The sequence below is a fragment of the Helianthus annuus genome, chromosome 17 (genome assembly GCF_002127325.2).
Source record: "Helianthus annuus cultivar XRQ/B chromosome 17, HanXRQr2.0-SUNRISE, whole genome shotgun sequence".
Taxonomy (NCBI): Eukaryota; Viridiplantae; Streptophyta; class Magnoliopsida; order Asterales; family Asteraceae; genus Helianthus; species Helianthus annuus.
The window spans coordinates 174,383,063-174,405,337 of record NC_035449.2 but is presented as its reverse complement, the minus strand read 5'-3'; the positions used below and the strand labels follow the sequence as shown (position 1 = coordinate 174,405,337).

Sequence of the window (22,275 nt, the reverse complement as noted above, 5' to 3'; positions counted from 1 at the left end):
TTGTTAAATCAGTTTAGATACCAAAAATTATGTTACATAGGCTTAAAATGAATTTTGGTGTAAAAAGGGTATTTTGGTAATTTACCTAAGGCACATACGTTACCTATCATACAACTAGTTGATCGATGTGACCATAAGGTATAACCTCGGAAGGTTATTCCCTACATACTATGGTCACCTAATATGTTTGGTCGGATCCTAATGATCGACCAAATGGGTCGGGTTCGTAAGCATAGGCGATTGATTAGATCGCTTACCTTTACGACCCTAAACAAGCACAAACTAAAAGCGACGAGCTAAACATGCTAGAACATGTTTAGTAATGTTAGAAAACAGGTTTGGTATTAAAACAAACGGTTTTAATACCCTAGAGTAGTTTGGTTACAAAATACGTGAGAAAACGCATTTTGGCCGAAACTACGACTCGTCACTGAGCCTAGATAACGTGGTAATCAGTAGGTATAGTCACTAGGGACCATAACCATCGTGATTACGCTCACGTTATGAAGTTCAAACGAACTTCGCATTGACCATAAACTGGTTAATGCAGAAAGTCAAACACAGTTTGACTTTAACGCTAAAACGAACGAAAAACGCGAAAGAATACTTACAGAGGGTCCCCGCAAGATTGATATTCCAAGTATTTCTCAGGTATGAAGTGTTCAACACTTCAACTTAGAGAAAATCTCAGAATTCAAGTGGGTTTGAATGAATTGGGGTTGGGTATTTATAGGAAACTTGGAACCGTTAGGATCGTTTCTTGTTCCCCAAGCGTTTAATCCCATCCCTACACTTGTACCCACTGAATTTCAAACCATGGGAGCCCATAGGATTGATAGAAAACCATATGCAAGAGTATTTGAGGTGTTAAACAGCTTTAAATGTCACACCCCCAAAATCCCACACGCGGAGTACCACCGCTTGGAGGCGTGACATGACCAGGATCAAACCACCAATTATATCAAACATAGCATTTAATAATAATCATAGACATAATTGATGTTCAAAACCAAACATTATATATGTAGCGGAAGCATTAAATGTAAAACCCAAAGCATAAGTATCAATGTGTGAAAGTAAAAGCGTTTAATGAGCATTCACATGTTCTTGTCCACAACGACCCGCTTCTCCTCTGGTGCAAGCTCCAAATATACCTAAGGTCCTGCAAGGCATGCAGCAAATAATCAACAAACTAGTTGAGCGAGTTCACAGAAAGTAAATTCATAACATAGTGTATAAGTGTAACTAGTGGGGGCTTCCCATACTAGTGTGTACTAAAGGTGGGGGCTTCCCAAACCTTGTGTTTATATTACCGGTGGGGGCCTCCCACGTTTATCATTACTAATGAGGGCTTCTCATCAGTGGTACTTACTAGACTAACTTCCGACCATGTGTTCTTCTTTACTGAGAACAGGAAAACGTACAGGGTCACGTAGGCTTTACGTGACGTGCCCTTCCCCGAGGACAGTGGTACGCGTGGGGGCTACGTAGGCTTTACGCAGCGTGGCCTTCCGATCTGGAAGCCAGTAGGTGGTATTGGGTTACGTAGGCTTTACGTAACGTGTCCTCCCGACCCGGGAGACAAATGGCAATTATCTGGGTTACGTAGGCTTTACGCAACGTGTCCTGACTAACCTGAGGACGATGGTCTATAGTCTAGGGAAATGCGTAGGTACGAGTAATCATTCCACATTCAACATATCCAACCCAATTCCCAACCCGGGAATCCCATGCCTTGGCTGTGTGAACTCACCTTGGTTTGCTCGGCAGATACACAAAGAGTACAGGTAGCAAGTAAATGGTCAACCACGTCCTATCATGGTTATTATACAAGTCAGGTCTTGACTAAGGGAATACACGTATGCATCACATATGTTAACACACTACTATCACGTATGCATGTGAACAGATAAGAGCATGGCATTAACATTCATGTGCGATCCAATGTTTAAGCCCGAAATACAAACAGCCCAAATAACATATCAGCCCAAACAGATAAGCAGTCCAATTAGCAGTCAATCGAATTGGGCCCGTGACAAGGTAGGCCCAAAACAGTGTACGAGCAGCTAGTCTCGAGTCGCAACCGGGGTTACGAGTCATATCAGGAGATTACGAGTCGCAACAGTAGGTTGCGAGTCGCAATGGCTGGTCTCGGTTCATCATGGTCTGGTTACGAGTCGCAACGGGACTCGCAACCGTGATCTCGGCTTGTGCTGTTGTGGTCTCGAGTGGGGTTCCGACTCGCAACGAGTGATACCGAGTCGCAACCGTGTGTGTAACTGGTTTCCATAATTCCTGCATTGACTCATCCGTGATTCTAGCAAACATCTAAGGCAGTTTCGAATTCAGATCAATCACGGAAATTTATCAACAGTTTCAAATCAACAATAGATCATGTTCATAGCAAATTCATATTATTAAGACAGTAACAATCCATTCAAACCACATGCAATCGGATTACCACACGAGCCTTATACCGAATCCTAAACTAATCTTCATAAAGCCAACATACATATAACCGATTTCATGTCAAGTAACCATATAGCTTAATCATTCATGAGAACCGATTAACAATACCAATTTACATCAACATTTAATCAGTATTACTAGCATACACCCTAATTGCATCACCTAACAGAATGATAACAATCACATGATATCCCATATAATCGAAACATATCATCACTAACCGGATTAACGAAGGAAAAGAGGGTGATTCCGAGTAGAGGTGTTCTTGCCGTCGGGTTCCAAGTGACCGAGAGAAAGGAAATCGCCTAGGGTTTGTGTGTGTGTGGTGTTTTTGCAAAGTAGTAAAACAAATCCCTAGTCCCGGTTTTGTGTTGCGAGTGGGGAGTGGGCCGAGCCCAACTCGGGTATCAAATGGAGTCCGATTTCAAGGTGTGGCCCAAACGGGCTTGTGTGACCGGTTAGCCTTGTGCAATCGGGTTTCAGTGTGTGGTTTGGGCTCGTGCAAAACATAACATACACACATAACACACGTAAACAATTATTCATTTAAAATCATATAATTCAGTTCTCATAAGCACGCAACGTTACATCAAAGCAAGTCGAAAGTTCGAGTTGTCACATTAACCCCAACTAATTGGAAATTTCGTCCCGAAATTTGGTATGCACTCAATGAGGAAGCTAGGTAAACTGTATTGTTCACTGATTTTCCTGGGGTGTCACATCCTCCCCCCGTTGATCTGGAATTTCGTCCCGAAATTCCGAAGTAGTAGCTTCAGCCTCAGTAGTGGTAGCATTGGTTTCGAATAACTGGGGGTACTTTTCTGTCATCCTGTCTTCGCGTTCCCAGGTGTACTCTGGGCCACGTTTGGAGTTCCAACGAACTCGAACAAGAGGGATTCTCTTGCTTTTGAGGACCTTCACATCCCGGTCCGTGATTTCTACTGGTTCCTCGACGAACTGCAACCGCTCGTCGATAGTGAGTTCTTTGAAAGGAATGATGAGGTTTTCATCAGATAGGCACTTCTTTAAGTTCGATACATGAAAGACATTGTGAACTTCCCCGAGTTCAGCTGGTAGGTTCAACTTGTATGCTACTTTGTCAATCTTTTCTATGATTTCGAATGGTCCGACGTACCGCGGATTTAGTTTGCCCCGTTTACCAAAACGAACCACACCCTTCCAGGGTGAAACTTTCAACAATACCCGGTCCCCGACCTGAAATTCCAAAGGCCTTTTACGCTTATCCGCGTAGGCTTTCTGACGGTCACGTGCTGCCGCCATACGTTGTCGTATCTGTGCAATCTTTTCCGTGGCGTCCACTACAATCTCTGGACCCGTAATTTGACTATCTCCCACCTCTGCCCAACAGAGAGGTGACCGGCACTTACGCCCGTACAATGCCTCGAATGGAGCGGCTTGGATGCTGGTGTGATAACTATTATTGTAAGAGAACTCCACCAAAGGGAGATGCTTTTCCCAGCCGTTGCCGAAATCAATGACGCATGCTCTAAGCATGTCTTCGAGAGTTTGGATCGTTCGCTCAGACTGCCCATCCGTCTGAGGGTGATAAGCTGTGCTCATGTCTAACTTTGAGCCGAAAGATTTGTGCATTGCTTGCCATAGCTCTGACGTGAATCGTGCATCGCGATCCGAAATGATAGAGATGGGCACCCCGTGCCTTGACACAACTTCTTTGAGGTAAATGTATGCGAGAGTAGAGAACTTATCCGTTTCCTTTATCGCTAGGAAATGCGCAGACTTGGTGAGTCGATCTACAATCACCCATATGGTATCATTCCCACGTTGAGATCTTGGTAAGCCCGTAACGAAATCCATGGAAATTTCTTCCCATTTCCACTGTGGTATCCTGGGCTGCTGAAGTAGACCAGTTGGTTTCTGATATTCGACCTTGACTCTCGCACAGGTTAAGCATTTGCCGACATAAGTGGCGATGTGGGCTTTCATACTTGGCCACCAGTATGTGGTTCTGATGTCGTGATACATTTTATCCGCCCCGAGATGTACTGAGTAGCGAGACTTGTGAGCTTCATCCATTACAAGTTCGCGTAAACCGCCATAAAGTGGAACCCAAATACGCCCCGTTACATAGTAGGCGCCGTCTTCCTTTAGTTCCATTTGTTGCCTTGATCCGCGTAAGGCTTCAGCCTTGACGTTTTCTGGTTTCAGTGCTTCTATCTGAGCAGCTCGTATCTGAGCAGGAAGACTGGACTGAATCGTAAGCTGGAGCGCTCGCACGCGCTTCGGTAAGGTGTCCTTTCGACTGAGGGCATCAGCCACAACATTGGCTTTGCCTGGATGATACTTGATAGCGCATTCATAATCATTGAGTAGCTCGACCCATCGTCGTTGGCGCATATTCAATTCCTTCTGCTTGAAAATATGCTCGAGACTCCTGTGATCGGTGTAAATCGTGCACTTGGTACCGTACAGGTAGTGTCGCCATATCTTAAGCGCGAAAACAACAGCTCCCAGCTCTAAATCGTGCGTCGTGTAGTTGCGTTCATGAACCTTTAATTGACGAGAGGCGTAGGCAATAACTTTATCCCGCTGCATCAATACGCAACCCAGACCCTGTATTGATGCGTCACAATATACTACGAAATCATCGGTGCCCTCTGGCAATGAGAGGATAGGTGCGCTGCAGAGCCTATCCTTTAAGTACTGAAAAGCAGTCTCCTGGGGTTCTCCCCAGCGATAAACAACACCCTTTTGTGTCAGTAGCGTAAGCGGCTGAGCAATCTTTGAAAAGTCTTTGATGAACCGCCGATAATAACCTGCCAATCCCAAGAATTGGCGTATCTCCGTCGGTGTACGCGGTGCAGGCCAGTTCCTGATCGAATCTACCTTGGATGGATCAACATGGATCCCATCCCTGTTCACCACATGGCCTAAGAAGTGGACTTCACGAAGCCAGAAGTCGCATTTGGAAAGCTTGGCGTACAGCTGTTCCTTCCGAAGGAGTTCCAAAATAAGGCGAAGATGCTGCTCGTGTTCTTCCTGACTCTTGGAGTAAATCAGAATGTCGTCGATGAATACTATGACGAATTTGTCTAGATAGGGCTTACATACTCTGTTCATAAGGTCCATAAATACAGCAGGCGCGTTCGTTAACCCAAACGGCATGACGAGAAACTCGTAGTGGCCGTAACGAGTTCTGAAGGCAGTCTTGGAGACGTCCTCATCCCGGACTCTCAGCTGATGATACCCTGACCTCAAGTCTATCTTCGAATAGTAGCTCGACCCTTGTAACTGGTCGAATAAGTCGTCAATGCGCGGAAGAGGATAACGGTTCTTCACCGTCACTTTGTTGAGTTCACGGTAGTCGATGCACATTCTGAACGTACCGTCTTTCTTTCTTACGAATAACACTGGAGCTCCCCATGGCGAAGAGCTTGGACGAATAAAGCCCTTTTCCAAGAGCTCTTGCAGCTGTTTTGACAGTTCTTCCAGTTCTGATGGAGCTAGACGATATGGTGCGCGAGCTATGGGTGCTGCTCCTGGAGCGAGCTCGATCTAAAATTCGACTTGACGATGAGGCGGTAATCCAGGTAAGTCTTCAGGAAACACCTGAGGGTAATCACGAACAACTGGTATATCCTCCGGTCTCTTTTCTTTCGTCGATGCATCCGAAACAAGAGCCAAAATGGCTGTGTGACCCTTACGTAAGCATTTCTGGGCCTTTAAGAAAGAGATGATGCCAACCACTGCACCACTCTTGTCGCCTTGAACTTCGAGAAGTTCTTGACCCAAACGAGGAATGCGAATTATCTTCTCACTGCATAAGATTTCTGCCTGATGTTGGGATAACCAATCCATCCCAATCACGACGTCGAAACTACCCAAAACTATGGGAATGAGATCGATAGAGAAAGCTTGACCAGCAAGGATAAGATTACAACCCTGAACTACGTGCGTGGCTTCTAGACTTTTACCGTTAGCTAACTCTACTACATGCTTGGTGGGTAAAAGTGTTGGTGCACGTTTTAACAGTTGACTCATTTTCACAGACATATAGCTTGTATCCGCACCCGAATCAAATAAAACAGTAACATAAATATTGTCGAGAAGAAACTTACCCATAACGACGTTGGGATCGTTCCTTGCGTCACCCTGACCTAGCACGAACATACGACCACGGGCTTCGTTGCCGTTGTTGTTGTTGTTTCCTCCGTTATTGTTATTATTATTCCCGTTGCCCTGATTGTTGTTGCGGTTCTGATTCTGGTTCAACTGAGGGCAATCGCGCTTGAAGTGACCTTCAGCCCCACACTGAAAACATCCCCGGTTTCCACGCTGTGGCTGCTGCTGCTGATTCTGGTTCTGGTTCTGAGGAGCTGGTAACTGAGGTTGCTGGTTCTGGTTTGCAGGACGAGGGCTCCTGCAGTCTTTGGCCTCGTGCCCCATCTTGAGGCACCTTTGACAACGACCCTTGTTACACGGGCCGTGGTGATGCCTGTGGCAGTTGTAACACTTAGGTTGACTTCCCTGATATCTCTTCTGCCTGTGACTACCAGAGGATTGCTGACTGGGGCTTTGGTAGTGATCAGTCTTCTGTTGCTGAGCTTGAGACTGAACGGATGCTGAACCTTTACTAGAATCTCCATCCCACTTTCTTTTACTGTCACCAGATGTAGCAGGAGTAACCGAGGTGGTGACGTTAGCAGTAGCACTAACACGCTTGGGCAGTTTATTCTGGTCCACTGCCTGATCGGTGATACGGTGAGCGAGACGCTGGATTTCCTGGATGTTATCGAGATTAGCCGATGTAACATGGCTCTGAATTTCTGGCGCCAATCCCTTGAGATACATCTCTATGCGCTTGTAGGGAGGGTCCACCATTGTTGGACACAGAACGGCCAGCTCGTTCGACCGTTTCGTATACGCTTCGATCTCTGACCCAACCATCCTCAGATTGTACAGCTCGTCTTCCAGCTTGTGAATATCTTCACTCGTGCAATACTCACGCTTGATGAGTTCCTTGAAGTCGTTCCATGGGGTGGCGTTAGCAGCTGCCAACCCTAAGATCTGGACTTGGGCGTTCCACCAAGTCAGTGCTATTCCTTCCAAAGTGCCAGTAGCAAACTTAACCTTGCGAGCCTCAGGGCACTCGCACATTTCGAATACTGATTCTAGCTTTTCAAACCAATGGAGGAGTCCCACTGCCCCCTCGGTGCCGCTGAAAGAATTTGGACGACAGTCCATGAAGTTCTTGAATGTGCAGACATGCTGCTGCGCGTGTTGACCTATTGTGTACGAATAGGACGAAGTTAAATACGAGGGTTAATATAGGATCTAAAGATCCTAGTGTGTGCCTATACTGCAGGATATACTACCTGCTTGAGCTGCTGCAACTGCCGCAGCAACTTGAGCTTGAACGAGAGCCTCTAGCTGGGCTTGAGTGATGTTAAGTCGTCCAGACATGATCTTCATTGTAAAAAGTAATGTAAGTAAGAATGGTTCGCGAGTAGGGCGATGACAGAAAAGAGTAAGCACGTAGGGATTCTCATGCTATAGTATCGTGTGTATCTAATCGCAATGCGAGCAAAGTTCTAAACAGTTCTAGCAAACAGGCAATAAACATAAACCTTATTACCTAGGATGTCGAGTCTTGCACGTGGAGCGAAGCGTCGTTATGGATCGTTGAGAGCACTGTTCTGGTTATAGTCCGGTTTTAATAATAAAAAAAAACGTTTTCCCATATTAAAACCAAGTTCTCTATAACCAATGGCTCTGATACCAATCTGTCACACCCCCAAAATCCCACACGCGGAGTACCACCGCTTGGAGGCGTGACATGACCAGGATCAAACCACCAATTATATCAAACATAGCATTTAATAATAATCATAGACATAATTGATGTTCAAAACCAAACATTGTATATGTAGCGGAAGCATTAAATGTAAAACCCAAAGCATAAGTATCAATGTGTGAAAGTAAAAGCGTTTAATGAGCATTCACATGTTCTTGTCCACAACGACCCGCTTCTCCTCTGGTGCAAGCTCCAAATATACCTAAGGTCCTGCAAGGCATGCAACAAATAATCAACAAACTAGTTGAGCGAGTTCACAGAAAGTAAATTCATAACATAGTGTATAAGTGTAACTAGTGGGGGCTTCCCATACTAGTGTGTACTAAAGGTGGGGGCTTCCCAAACCTTGTGTTTATATTACCGGTGGGGGCCTCCCACGTTTATCATTACTAATGAGGGCTTCTCATCAGTGGTACTTACTAGACTAACTTCCGACCATGTGTTCTTCTTTACTGAGAACAGGAAAACGTACAGGGTCACGTAGGCTTTACGTGACGTGCCCTTCCCCGAGGACAGTGGTACGCGTGGGGGCTACGTAGGCTTTACGCAGCGTGGCCTTCCGATCTGGAAGCCAGTAGGTGGTATTAGGTTACGTAGGCTTTACGTAACGTGTCCTCCCGACCCGGGAGACAAATGGCAATTATCTGGGTTACGTAGGCTTTACGCAACGTGTCCTGACTAACCTGAGGACGATGGTCTATAGTCTAGAGAAATGCGTAAGTACGAGTAATCATTCCACATTCAACATATCCAACCCAATTCCCAACCCGGGAATCCCATGCCTTGGCTGTGTGAACTCACCTTGGTTTGCTCGGCAGATACACAAAGAGTACAGGTAGCAAGTAAATGGTCAACCACGTCCTATCATGGTTATTATACAAGTCAGGTCTTGACTAAGGGAATACACGTATGCATCACATATGTTAACACACTACTATCACGTATGCATGTGAACAGATAAGAGCATGGCATTAACATTCATGTGCGATCCAATGTTTAAGCCCGAAATACAAACAGCCCAAATAACATATCAGCCCAAACAGATAAGCAGTCCAATTAGCAGTCAATCGAATTGGGCCCGTGACAAGGTAGGCCCAAAACAGTGTACGAGCAGCTAGTCTCGAGTCGCAACCGGGGTTACGAGTCATATCAGGAGATTACGAGTCGCAACAGTAGGTTGCGAGTCGCAATGGCTGGTCTCGGTTCATCATGGTCCGGTTACGAGTCGCAACGGGACTCGCAACCGTGATCTCGGCTTGTGCTGTTGTGGTCTCGAGTGGGGTTCCGACTCGCAACGAGTGATACCGAGTCGCAACCGTGTGTGTAACTGGTTTCCATAATTCCTGCATTGACTCATCCGTGATTCTAGCAAACATCTAAGGCAGTTTCGAATTCAGATCAATCACAGAAATTTATCAACAGTTTCAAATCAACAATAGATCATGTTCATAGCAAATTCATATTATTAAGACAGTAACAATCCATTCAAACCACATGCAATCGGATTACCACACGAGCCTTATACCGAATCCTAAACTAATCTTCATAAAGCCAACATACATATAACCGATTTCATGTCAAGTAACCATATAGCTTAATCATTCATGAGAACCGATTAACAATACCAATTTACATCAACATTTAATCAGTATTACTAGCATACACCCTAATTGCATCACCTAACAGAATGATAACAATCACATGATATCCCATATAATCGAAACATATCATCACTAACCGGATTAACGAAGGAAAAGAGGGTGATTCCGAGTAGAGGTGTTCTTGCCGTCGGGTTCCAAGTGACCGAGAGAGAAAGGAAATCGCCTAGGGTTTGTGTGTGTGTGGTGTTTTTGCAAAGTAGTAAAACAAATCCCTAGTCCCGGTTTTGTGTTGCGAGTGGGGAGTGGGCCGAGCCCAACTCGGGTATCAAATGGAGTCCGATTTCAAGGTGTGGCCCAAACGGGCTTGTGTGACCGGTTAGCCTTGTGCAATCGGGTTTCAGTGTGTGGTTTGGGCTCGTGCAAAACATAACATACACACATAACACACGTAAACAATTATTCATTTAAAATCATATAATTCAGTTCTCATAAGCACGCAACGTTACATCAAAGCAAGTCGAAAGTTCGAGTTGTCACATTAAACAGCTGTTTGCACAATTCTGCTGATCTGGGACCTGCTTACGGACCGTATGGGGTTGGCCTTACGGTCCGTAAGGACCCTGCAGGTCTGATATTTCCAGAATTTGCAAAATGGTCCCTGCACTTGAGAAACATGCATTTCGGCCCATTTTTCACACGTTTAAGCCCCGTTAACCCCATTTCAAAGCTCTAAAATGAAGTTAAAGTATAGAGAACTCAATACATGCTCAAAAATATGCCGGATGTCGGTTCGTTTGGCCGTACGATTGCGTTGTTCGGTTAATTACGACGGAAGTCGTAACGGACGCAAAAACGGTCCAAATTGCGCGACGAATGGATTTTTGACAAGCCAAACACTAAAACATAATATTTCAATGCTTACATAAATTTTTGGATGTCCGGATGTATTCAGAACGTAAGTTATGCGCGAAAATGCAAACTTATGCACTTTTTGACACTTTTAGCCCCTGAATGAGCATAAAGTTTGTTTTAGCACACCGGACCCCTCAAAGCCTATTTCTAAGCTATGTAAAGAATATTTAGGGTGTGTTTAACTTATGGCCATGTTCCAGAATGTTCGTTACAGTTCAAATCGGCATACTTTCGCAGTTTGTCAATTTTAGTCCCTGTAAGCGAATTAACTAGGTTTTTGCCATACCAAAGCCTTCAAAACTTATTTCTAAGTTATGTAAAGGTTATTTAAGGTATGTTAAGAATAAATTGATGTTCCGGAGTATTTGTCGCATTTTACTGATTACGTTTACGCACCAGTTTGCGTATAATTCTCCAGAAAGCGATATAGAGTTTGAAATCGAATAAAAGTCAAAACATGAAAAACATCATACATAAAGAAACAAACATTGGGATCAAATAACTTTATTTCATTGATAACTGAGATGTTCACAATGATTACAAGTACAAATGTCACACTTATGCTTATTACTATCCTCGGTTGTGAAGGATACCTATGGTTACGAGTGGTCTAGTGGTTATACAACGTGGGAAACCCCCACCAATAGAACGTACTAACGGCCCAGTAGAGCCACCTGTTACAAACGAACTTACTATTACGCATTTACTTTCTGTGAACTCGCTCAACTAGTTGTTGATCCTCTGTTACATGCCTTGCAGGTCGTTAGGTTTATGGAGCTTGCACATGGAGGAGCGGGTCGTTGTGGGCTTGGATCGTGATGTCCTTATTAAACACTTATGACATTTAGTACTTATTTACGTTGGGTTTTGATTATACGCTTCCGCTAAACGATGTTAACTTTCTTATGGTTTTGGAACACCTTTCGTATGGAATTGATTTGGATTATATTGCAACTACTTTAACTTTATACAGTGTTCTATATGATTGGTGGCTTGATCCTGGTCAGTCACGCTCCCAAGAGGTGATACTCCGCAGGTGGATTTTGGGGGTGTGACATAATATGACATGTTATCCTCAGGTTTATGAATGAAAGTAACTGCTGCATATGCAGTAATATGACACTCACTGCTGCATATGCAGTATGCTTTTAATATTTTAAAGTCTGCTTTCATATTGTACACAAGAGTCGTATGCAGTATGTTCCAGTGGGTTATATTGGTCATTAGCACATGTTCAAATGGGTCAAAAGGATGGTACACTACTAGACATGTTCAAATGGGTCAAAAGGTTTATTGTACACTGCTTTCATATGCAGTATGACTCATATTTTTGTGCATTCAAATGGGTCAAAGGTTCTTAGTCATTTATACACATACACACATGCTGGAAAAACGAATGAGTCATTTCATTCCTAAATTTTTTACACATTCATAATACATATTACAACTAGAGTTATAGGGTACAAGAAGCAGATTCCCTAATCAGTAAACTTCATCTTGCACATGAACACCAAGACACAAACCAGCAACATTGTTTTCAGAAGCTTATTCTCATTCTTCAAAGTCCTTGCAACATCTTCTAGAATCCTATTTTGTTGAGTCAACACCTGATTACGTTCATTCAACACCCTACTGTTTTCTTCAACCTGGTTCAGTGTGTTCATTAAAAATTGTATCAAATCATTGGCATTTGGAGACACTGCTTCTTGTGCCCAACAAACAAACCCACAACTTCGTCCCTGTTTAACTAATTCCCCAAATTAGGTTAACAATAAACAGATCAGTTGGGGCAAAATTTGATGGCATACCTGTCGATTACAACAATAGAACTGCCTTCCGGGGTTCGTTTGTGTACACGAAGTTCAGACTAGGGTTGGGGCTCCACAATCACATCGCACCATCGTTCAATTTGGACCTGCAATTTAGTGGGTGGTTTTTTAGGGTTTCCAGGTCTTTGTAGTGCTTATAAAGATGGAGGGAAGACCAGAGGAAAAAATATAAATGAAATAATAAAGAGAAATGCTATAAATACCCCTCCATTTAAATAATTATAAATGAATTTAAAATGGTAAATGACATAATTACCCTTCATTTAACAGCTGGAAATAACATTAGTTAGGTTTTGGATGTATTTGGCAGTGAATTAGAAATTTTAATGGTCCAGGTGATAAAAATAAAAATTGGATGGATATGACAAATTTGGTTAAAACTCAAGGACGAAATTGGCAATTTACTCTTTTTTTGGGGAAGATGATCTGCTTCGATTTTGAGGGTTAGGGTTTTTTTGGGAAGAAGATGGTTAAATGGGGGAAGATGATGGTTAAATAAGGGTATAAAGGAATTATATATATCTAATTTAGTTTATTAATTATTAATATGTTATATTAAAATCAGATGGACAGAATTGCCCCTGGACAAAAAGACCAAGTAGGCAGGTTGTAACAGTAAAAAAAGGGGTTTTTTGAATTTTGGACTAAAATGGCAATAAAAGTGAAACCACATGGATCCAGATTTAAAATGTTTGAGATTTAGACTAACATGACAAAAGTGGCCAAACCACAAGGACCGAAATGGCAGTTTACTAATAACAACCCCACCCCCACCTTCCTCTCTCGTTCTTCTCTCTATCTTCTCATTCCACCTGCAACATGATGAAGATCCAGTTGAAGACAAGATTGAGAACACGAGAGTTAGAGAGAGACGAGATTGAGAACACGAGAGTTAGAGAGAGACGAGATTGAGAACACGGCGACCATGGTGGCGGCCGAAGTTGACGGTGGTGGATGTGGTTGACCGTTACAAGGGTTTCGGCGAGAGAAGCGACCATGGTGGCGACATAGTGACGGATTAATGACGGTGATGGGGGACACTAGCTATAATGGGAACCCAATATGGGGTTCTGACCAAAAATCAACGTTTCCGGCGAGCTTCTCTGTTGAAGAAGCCGACCAGGACAAATCACGTGTTCAAAAAGCGCAACAAGATCTACAAAAAGCAAAAGAAGCTGCAGATCAAGAAAAAACCGTTGAAAACAATATGATTATTAAGTTAAATGCTGCTTTGAAGGAGATTAAGGCTACTCTTGCGTTAGAAAGATTGGCACTTGGAGCGATTAGTGCACTTCATGAGAGCGAATCGACAAGAAGTAACAAAAGTGAAAACAAATCTGGGGTTATTCTTTCCGTAGATGAATATTATGAACTAAGTCGAAAAGCTAAGGGAGCCGAGGATGAAGCTGATATGCGGGTGTCTGAAGCTGTATTGCAAATCGATTTAGCGAAAGAAGCCGAACTGAAAGCTGACAACAAGCTTGAACAAGTGAATTCTGATATAGCTTTGAAGATGATATAATTGCAAGCTGAAAACGAGGAAAAATCAAAAGCCATTTAATAGAAGTGAGTCCCACAAATAAATAAATCTATTTAATAGGTTAAGTTATTTTGTTTTATAGTAAGGGTATTTTTGTCATTTCACATCCTCTTAACTGAGAAAACTAATTGATGTTAGGCCTAGGAACTATCCGGTAACGAAATTGCAAAAGTTGGAGACTATAAATGTAATTTTAAAATGTTAGGAACTAAATGTGAAAAAAGGGCAAACAGGGACTATCCAGACATTTAACTCTAAAAAACATTGATACCTTTTTCATGTGTATTATTAAGATACTTGTGAGTTACTTATAGCTTGCAATTTTTTTCAAATAAGTAGTACAAACATATGGGTATAAATATGAGTTCAACCTCAACTATAAACTATCATATCTTCTTCATTTGCCTTTAAGGAAGAAAAACTATCTGACATGAAAGACGTCCATACTTTCAAAATAAAGTATGAGAGTTATTCTTTATGTGTTTCTATGTTATTATCTGCTTTTTATGAGTTAGAGTGAATTCACTCGTGAAAAGCAAATAATAGCATAAGAACATAAAGAATACAAATTTATTTTCTTTTCTCTGCATTTATTGCATGGTACAGATATTGTACATTGCCTATAATCACCCAATTCTTCTTGTATATATCGTAAAACATGTAAGTTTGTTTCTCTTTTCTTCACTATCATGAACAATCCAAAAACAGGGAATTGGAATTATATCTTTTCTTCACTATCTTGTACTTTAGGGTGTGTTTGTTTTACAGAAAAAAAATAGAATCTGGATAGAATTTGAATATAGATTTCATTTCATATATGATGTTCATTTCAATAAAAACAAGGAATTGAAATTATATCTAAATCCTTGATCTATTTGGTTCTCAAAGGAATTGAAAATCAATTGCATCAAATTGCTTTAGTTAAACAAATTCAAATTCCTTCCAAATTGTGAAGTTGTGAAGGAATTCGAGAAAACTCATCAGAATACTTTGATTGGTTGACGTTGTCGCATCCTCCACCTCGCCGCCATCCATCGTGCTCCACACCGCCGTGACCAGCAAATCCGCCATCACCGCTGACCAGATCAGTAGTAATCTCACTTGGTGCAATAAAAATATCTTTTTCTATAATCCTAATGAGTTCTAGATGAATGGGTTTGCAAGAAGGCACCTCATGTCCTTCCAATATGGAAGTCATGTTTGGAGTCTCACTTGGTACAATATTTTTCAGGTGGACTAGGGGTTTTACTGTAGTTGGTATTCATGCGATAGGTTTCCCCTATAATTGTTAGGGGGCCTAGTCACCAATGTTGTTTATATTCGCAAGGTGTGGGTGACCTTTCGGCAATAGATTTTTTTTTCTTATATTTAATATTCAGAATTAATCAGAATATATATTTTATTATTATAACAAAAATTTTAAAACTCGGAGTTAAAATGATGGTTGCCAAAATTTCATTCTATATGCAAATTATTTACTTAAATTTATGTATTTTTGTCACTCTTGATTTTTATTTTGCGTATTCGATATTTATGCCCAAAATATACATATAAATATCATAATCGTTTGCTTCTTTGGTCTAGCGTATTAGAACATAGACTTTTCTTTCAAGCAAAGTAGATCTACGTTTAGAAGATTAATTTAGAAACCTTTTTGTTCTATTATTCATTCAGTGTTTTAATTACGAGTTTAAAATGGGGGAATGCATTATGATTATAAATTAACTAATGAAGAGTTCTAGTATTTTATATATCTAGTTCTAAATAGGAGTTTGAAATGGTGGAATGCATTATGATTAGAGTAAATTACAAGTTTTCTACTTTATGTTTACAAGCGGTGTCATTTAGCGTAAAAGTTGACAAGTTTTGTACTTAATCTTTCGAAATCTTGCACGGTATGTACTTTAGGCCAAACCCAGTTAATTTTTTCTGTTAAATCAGGGTATTTTTGTAACTTTAGTAGACAAATAAGGGTATTTTTGTAATTTTATCTATTTAATTAAAAAACAAAAAAACAAAACATGTATAAAGTTGAAAGCTCGTCTCTCTCTCTCTCTCTTCAGTCTCTCTCTATATCTCTCTCTTATTTCTCTCACTATCTCTCTCTCTGCCATCATCCGCCATCATCACCATCTCCGGCGACCCGCCATCTCCATGGCGAACTCTCCGGCGGCTCCTCCACTCTGGTTCAAGTTGGATCTGAGGCGGTTGGATTCAATGTGGTGGTTGGATCTGAACAAGGGAGAGTGTTGGGTTTGGATCTGAGACAATGGCGGGTTATGATGGTGGATGTTGTTGTGTACTCAAATTGACACAACGAATATATAATCAATAAGGAAGTAAGTAATTCCGATTCGAATGATTAGTAGAACGGTTACACTAAGAAATCAAACAACTAACATAGAAGAAGAGGAGATGAGAAGATCAGATGATACAGATTTGGGTTGGGAAGAGAAATCACCACATTCATCAAAATTCGTCATGCCCTAAATGCTCTCCTCTGCTCGTTATATCACGTGACGTAGCTCGTACTTTCAGTTTGTTGGGCCTTCTTTATTGGGCTGGTTGGGCCAGGTCCAGTTCATAACAGATGTTGTGGACGGTGATGGGTTGGTGTTTGGTTAGGGTTAGGGTTACATTAAGGGGAACTTGTAAGTTACTTTTTATTTAATTTGCTTTGATGCATTCATGTTTTTTTTTTTTGAAAGGAAAACTTCATTAAAAAAGCGCCAACCCGAAAAGAAAAACCGGGCGGCCAACAACAACAACACTATACAAAATTACACCAATCCGTCCATGATATATCTATACATTTAGCTCTATTCTTAAACCAAAGGAACCCTACTGACTTAATAGAACAAAACACCTCATCCGGATTGGGTTTTAAGCCATTAAAAACCAATTCGTTCCTGGCTTTCCATATCATCCAACACGCGATCAACAATACCTTGAAATGCCAAACTCTTCTTACCTTTTAGCCCACAAAAACGATATGCTTCAAGAATATCTTTGAACGAAAAAGCCACGAGAAAGGGGACCTTACACCACAAACAAACCTTAGCCCAAACAGCCGTGGCGAAACCGCAAGCAGCGAACAGATGCAAAGCCGTCTCGTCCCCTGACTCACATAAAGGGCACCTCACATCCCCAACCTGGATATTCCTTTTACGAAGTTCGACCCTAGTAGGAAGCCTCTCCCTCACCGCCCTCCAAGCAAACACATTGCATTTGATAGGAATCCACCTACACCACTCCCAAATAAACCTGCTGCTATCAACCTCCTTGGAGCATAACAGCTCGTAAGCTGAGGACACCGAGAAGCTGAAAGAGGCATCGGGCAACCATTTCCATTTATCACAGCCGAACGACAGAGCGACGTCACGGAGACATGTGCATTCATGTATTAATTGGCAGCCCGCTAATCGGAATCAATTGGGCCCATAAGAAGAAAATTGGTGGGCGGAGGGGGTTAAAAAGAATGAAATTGACGGCACTTGAAGGACATTTTTTTAAACTATCAACAAAATATTATTAAAGGAACTAGCAAACTAGCAAGGTGATGGAAGTGTGTCTGAATGTAACCTTTGGTTATTTTCGCACTTTTGCACTTTTTAAGAGATTATCTTAGTTATTGTAGTAGGCCCCTCTTTTGAAGGTGACGTTATCCTCAACCCAGTAGTTTGAGACAGCAAGGGTACAATCCTGAAGGGTCGGAATATTGAAAGATAATTAATTAAGTTATTAATGCATAATGTGGTAGCCTCTCTTTTGAAGGTGACGTTACCCTCGGCTAAGTAGTCTGAGTCAGCAGGGATACAGTCCTAAGTAGCCGGGTTAAAGTTTTAATAGTAGTTTACATATAAGGGGATCAAAGAGTTTGGACCCCCGCCATCTAATACCATTTGGTATTGAAGGAGGTCCTACTAAATTTGACACAGGTCCTTGCAGGATCTATACACTGAACAAGGCAAGACTCTTACCAAACCATTCCCTTAACCCCCGACCAGGTAGCTAACATATCTCCATATAGACCGTGGAGATATGAATGATGAAAATCTTTTATTTTATATAGACAGTAAAATAATGCCAAGACACCATGGACAAATGATAAGGAAGATTCACCTTCGACATAAGAAACTAGTTATTAAAGTCATTAATACATAACCAAATAAAAAGTGCGAAAAGATTAAAAATAAAAAGTATTACATTAAATGCTTGTCTTCACCAAGTGATGTAAGAGACTTAGGCAAACATGGCCTTTGAATGTAAAGAACTCTTATAATCAATCTTGAATCCCGAGACTACTCACACACTCTATGATGGATGACGGTGGTGGATAATGGTGTTGTAGTGGTGGTGGAGTGTAGGTGAAGTGTGAGAGAGGTGGTGTGCCAAGGGATGGTTTGCAAATGAGCTAAGCACCCCTATTTATAGCCTGAACAGAAGCTCGGGCACGACCCCGTGTCCACCCCTCTTCTCTTTCTTCATTAATTGCAGTTTGCCTGCATTAGTTGACCACGCCCCCGTGTCCGCTGGGCACGACCCCGTGTGCAGAAGCGTATCTGTACTATCAAGATTTCCTCAGATTCTACGAATCGTAGAGTCGACCACGGCCCCGTGTCTGCTGGGCACGCCCCCGTGGTGGGTGATATAAGCTTCTACAACTTTGTCTTTTCTGCTGACACTTGGGCACGCCTCCGTGCTCATTGAGCACGGGGCGTGTTCAGCATTATGTTCTCTTGTTTTTGCTTGGGAAGATACTGTCGGGGGGTTGGGCATGCCACATTTGTTCCTTTTCTTGTATTTATGTTAGATTTAGCTTTCTTTTTGCTTCTTTTGTTTATTTGAGCTCATTTAATCCTGGAAATACAAAAGGAAGACAAAAACACACTTTTTCCTACATTAGTACTAAAAAGGGTTAGTTTTATGCCACAATTGATGTAATTTATATGTTGCATTTTGTACACATCATTAAACATACCGAAGGACGTGTGTGTTTGATTATAATCGATACTTCTATCACGCAACCCGCACACTAAAATCCAAACGGCGTGAGTTTAGAGTAGCGGGTTGGCTCTAACCGACGAACTGCGTTTGGTTAGACATTAGATGGAGTGGATGTCTGAACTGCGTGACATCTAGTATTGATACAAACTATTATTTAAAAGGATCATTGCACCGTGACCGTTAATGATCGTAAGTCGAATCGAATCAAGAAATTGCCCTAGTGTTGAAATTAGTTTTTAACATCTTAATTTTCCAACCACTTTAATTAGATTTTCTTTTTAATCTAAAAATTATAGATTGTTTTTACATTCGAGTTTAAACTAAAAATCTTTTTTTTTTTCAAAACAGCTGTATTTGTGTCTAAAACGTTTTGCATAATTCGTTAATCTGTATACCTGTGGACACGAACCTGACTTCCACTCATACTATTTAGTGTGTCAAGTAGGTTTATTTTATATTTATTTGTTGGATACGACACCCAACAAATTTGCGCCGTTACCGGGGATACGGCAAATCTAACTGTTTTGTGCCAAGATTTCTTTTAGTACAGGTACATCCCCAGTCTTCCCAAGAATCTCCAATTCCTACAGTTACAATGGCAGCTGAACAAACCCTTAGACAGTGGGCGACTCGCGATGTTCCACAACAACCACTTTGCATTAACTACCCTGCTATGGAGAACTTCGAGCTGAAATCTGGACTCATTCATCTATTACCCCGTTTTCGAGGCCTAGAGAATCAAGACCCACACAAGTTCCTCAAAGAGTTCCATGTTGTGGGTTCTGGCATGAAGCCACACAACATCACTGAAGATCAAATGAAGCTAAGGGCATTCCCATTTGCTCTTCAAGACTCAGCAAAAGAATGGCTATATTACCTACCACCGGGGTCGGTAACTACTTGGAATGAACTTGCAAAGCTGTTTCTTGAGAAATATTTCCCAGAAGTGAAAGCCTCAATCCTACGCAAAGAGATGATCAGAATCAAGCAGATAAAAAGAGAAGCCTTGCACACTTATTGGGAAAGATTTAAAAAGTTATGTACTCGTTGCCCACAACATGGCATAACCGATCACCAACTCCTTTAATACTTTTGTGAAAGATTAGCACCAATGGAGAGGCGTTTCATTAATGCCTCAAGTGGAGGAGCTTTACTTGATAAGACACTGACTGAGATTAGAGCCTTGATTACCTTGATAGTTGAAGACACCAAGCACTCGACACAAGAAGACAAGTGGTACACCGATGTGCCACGAACAGTCAAGGATGTGAGCACTCCTCACATTGAAAATCAGCTTGTTGAGTTAACAAAAGCAGTCATGCAACTTACCAAGGACAAGAGTGCTGAGCCACCAGCTCGAGCTTATGGAATTTGTCTACAATTTGGACACCCCACTGATATGTGTCCTACACTACAAGATGCTGTTGAACAAGCACAAGCACTTGGAGGTTACCCGGGATGAAACTCAAGAAAATATGAGCAACCCCGGGGCAATCAGAATTGGGGACACCCTCCCAATATGAACTTCCAACAAAGGCCTCAACAATATCAACAACACCCAACCTTGCAAGGTAATCAACAACCACAAGACTTTCAGCCCCGACAACAGCAACCCGCCCAACAACAAGCGGGTGGCTCGGGAATGTCTTTAGAGGACATTGTGAAAAGTTTGGCAACCAGCACGCATATGTTCCAACAAGAAACTAAAGCTAGCATTAAGAATTTGGAACAACAAATGGCTCAACTTGCTAGCTCGGTGAGTAAATTAGAGTCTCAAGGTAAACTACCTGCACAAGCTGAGAATAACCCAAAGCACAACGTGTGTGCTATTACCTTGAGGTAGAGGTGTACAAAAAAACTGGTTTTAGAACCGAAACCGAAAAAAAAAACCGAAACTGGTTTTTTTTAACCGGTTTTTTTATAACCGGTTTTTTTAACCGCTGGTTTTTATACCGGTTACTATTCTTGACTTCAAAAACCGGTTATTAACCGAACCTGTTATTAAAAAACCGGTTAAAACCGGCAAAAAACCGGTTTTTTTTTGGGAAAAACCGGTCCCAACCGATTATACCGGTTATTGTTTTGTACCTCAAAAACCGGTTAGTAACCGGAATCGGTTATGAAAAAAACCAGTTTTTATTTTGGGTGAAAAAACCTGTTTTTTTAAACCTGTTTTTTAATAACCGATTAACCGATTTGTACACCTCTACCTTGAGGAGTGGAAAGAGCTATGACGGTCCGAGTATACCTGAAGAGGAGGAAATTGTTTTTGAGAAGAAAGACCAATTTAAGACAAAAGTAAAAGAACTGGTTCGAAATGAAGTAAAATTCACTCCAATACCTCCATTCCCATCAAGACTACGAAGTACGAAGAAGGAAAGGGAGGACCAAGAGATCATGGAAACATTCCGGAAAGTTGAGGTAAACATTCCACTTCTTGATGCCATTAAACAAGTCCCACGATATGCAAAGTTCCTAAAAGAACTTTGCACTTCCAAAAAGAAGCTAAAAGGTAATGAAACGGTAAAGGTAGGCGAGAATGTTTCAACTGTTTTACAAAAGAAACTACCCCCAAAGTGCAAGGATCCAGGTGTTTTCACCGTTCCTTGTAAATTGGGGAACATCACTGTTCCTAGAGCTATGCTCGACCTTGGAGCCTCTATTAACGTCCTACCATACTCAATTTTTTAAAACACTTAACGTAGGACCGTTAAAGAGGACCGGGGTAGTCATTCAATTGGCCGATCGATCCATCGTACACCCAAAAGGTGTATTAGAAGAAGATGTATTGGTTCAAGTGAATGAATTAATCTTTCCAGCTGATTTTTATGTGCTAGACATGGAGGGTGATTAAGCCCCAAATTCAAGTTCCATGTTATTAGGGAGGCCATTTTTAAAAACCGCAAGGACAAAAATCGATGTTTATAGCGGCACCCTTTCTATGGAATTTGATGGGGAGGTAATCAGTTTTAATATAGATGATGCTATTCGTTACCCAAGTGATGTTTCATCTTTGAATTATATAGATGCCATTGAACACTAACGAATGAGTGTTTTGAGTTGTCTAACCATGATGTTCAAGCA

The 22,275-nt window shown here is 41.7% G+C and overlaps 1 pseudogene; it reads left to right on the top strand.

Annotated features, from left to right (window-relative positions):
* Window positions 1-19,786: 19,786 nt before the first annotated feature.
* On the top strand, window positions 19,787-22,234 carry LOC110925232 (annotated as a pseudogene).
* The last annotated feature ends 41 nt before the right edge of the window (window positions 22,235-22,275 follow it).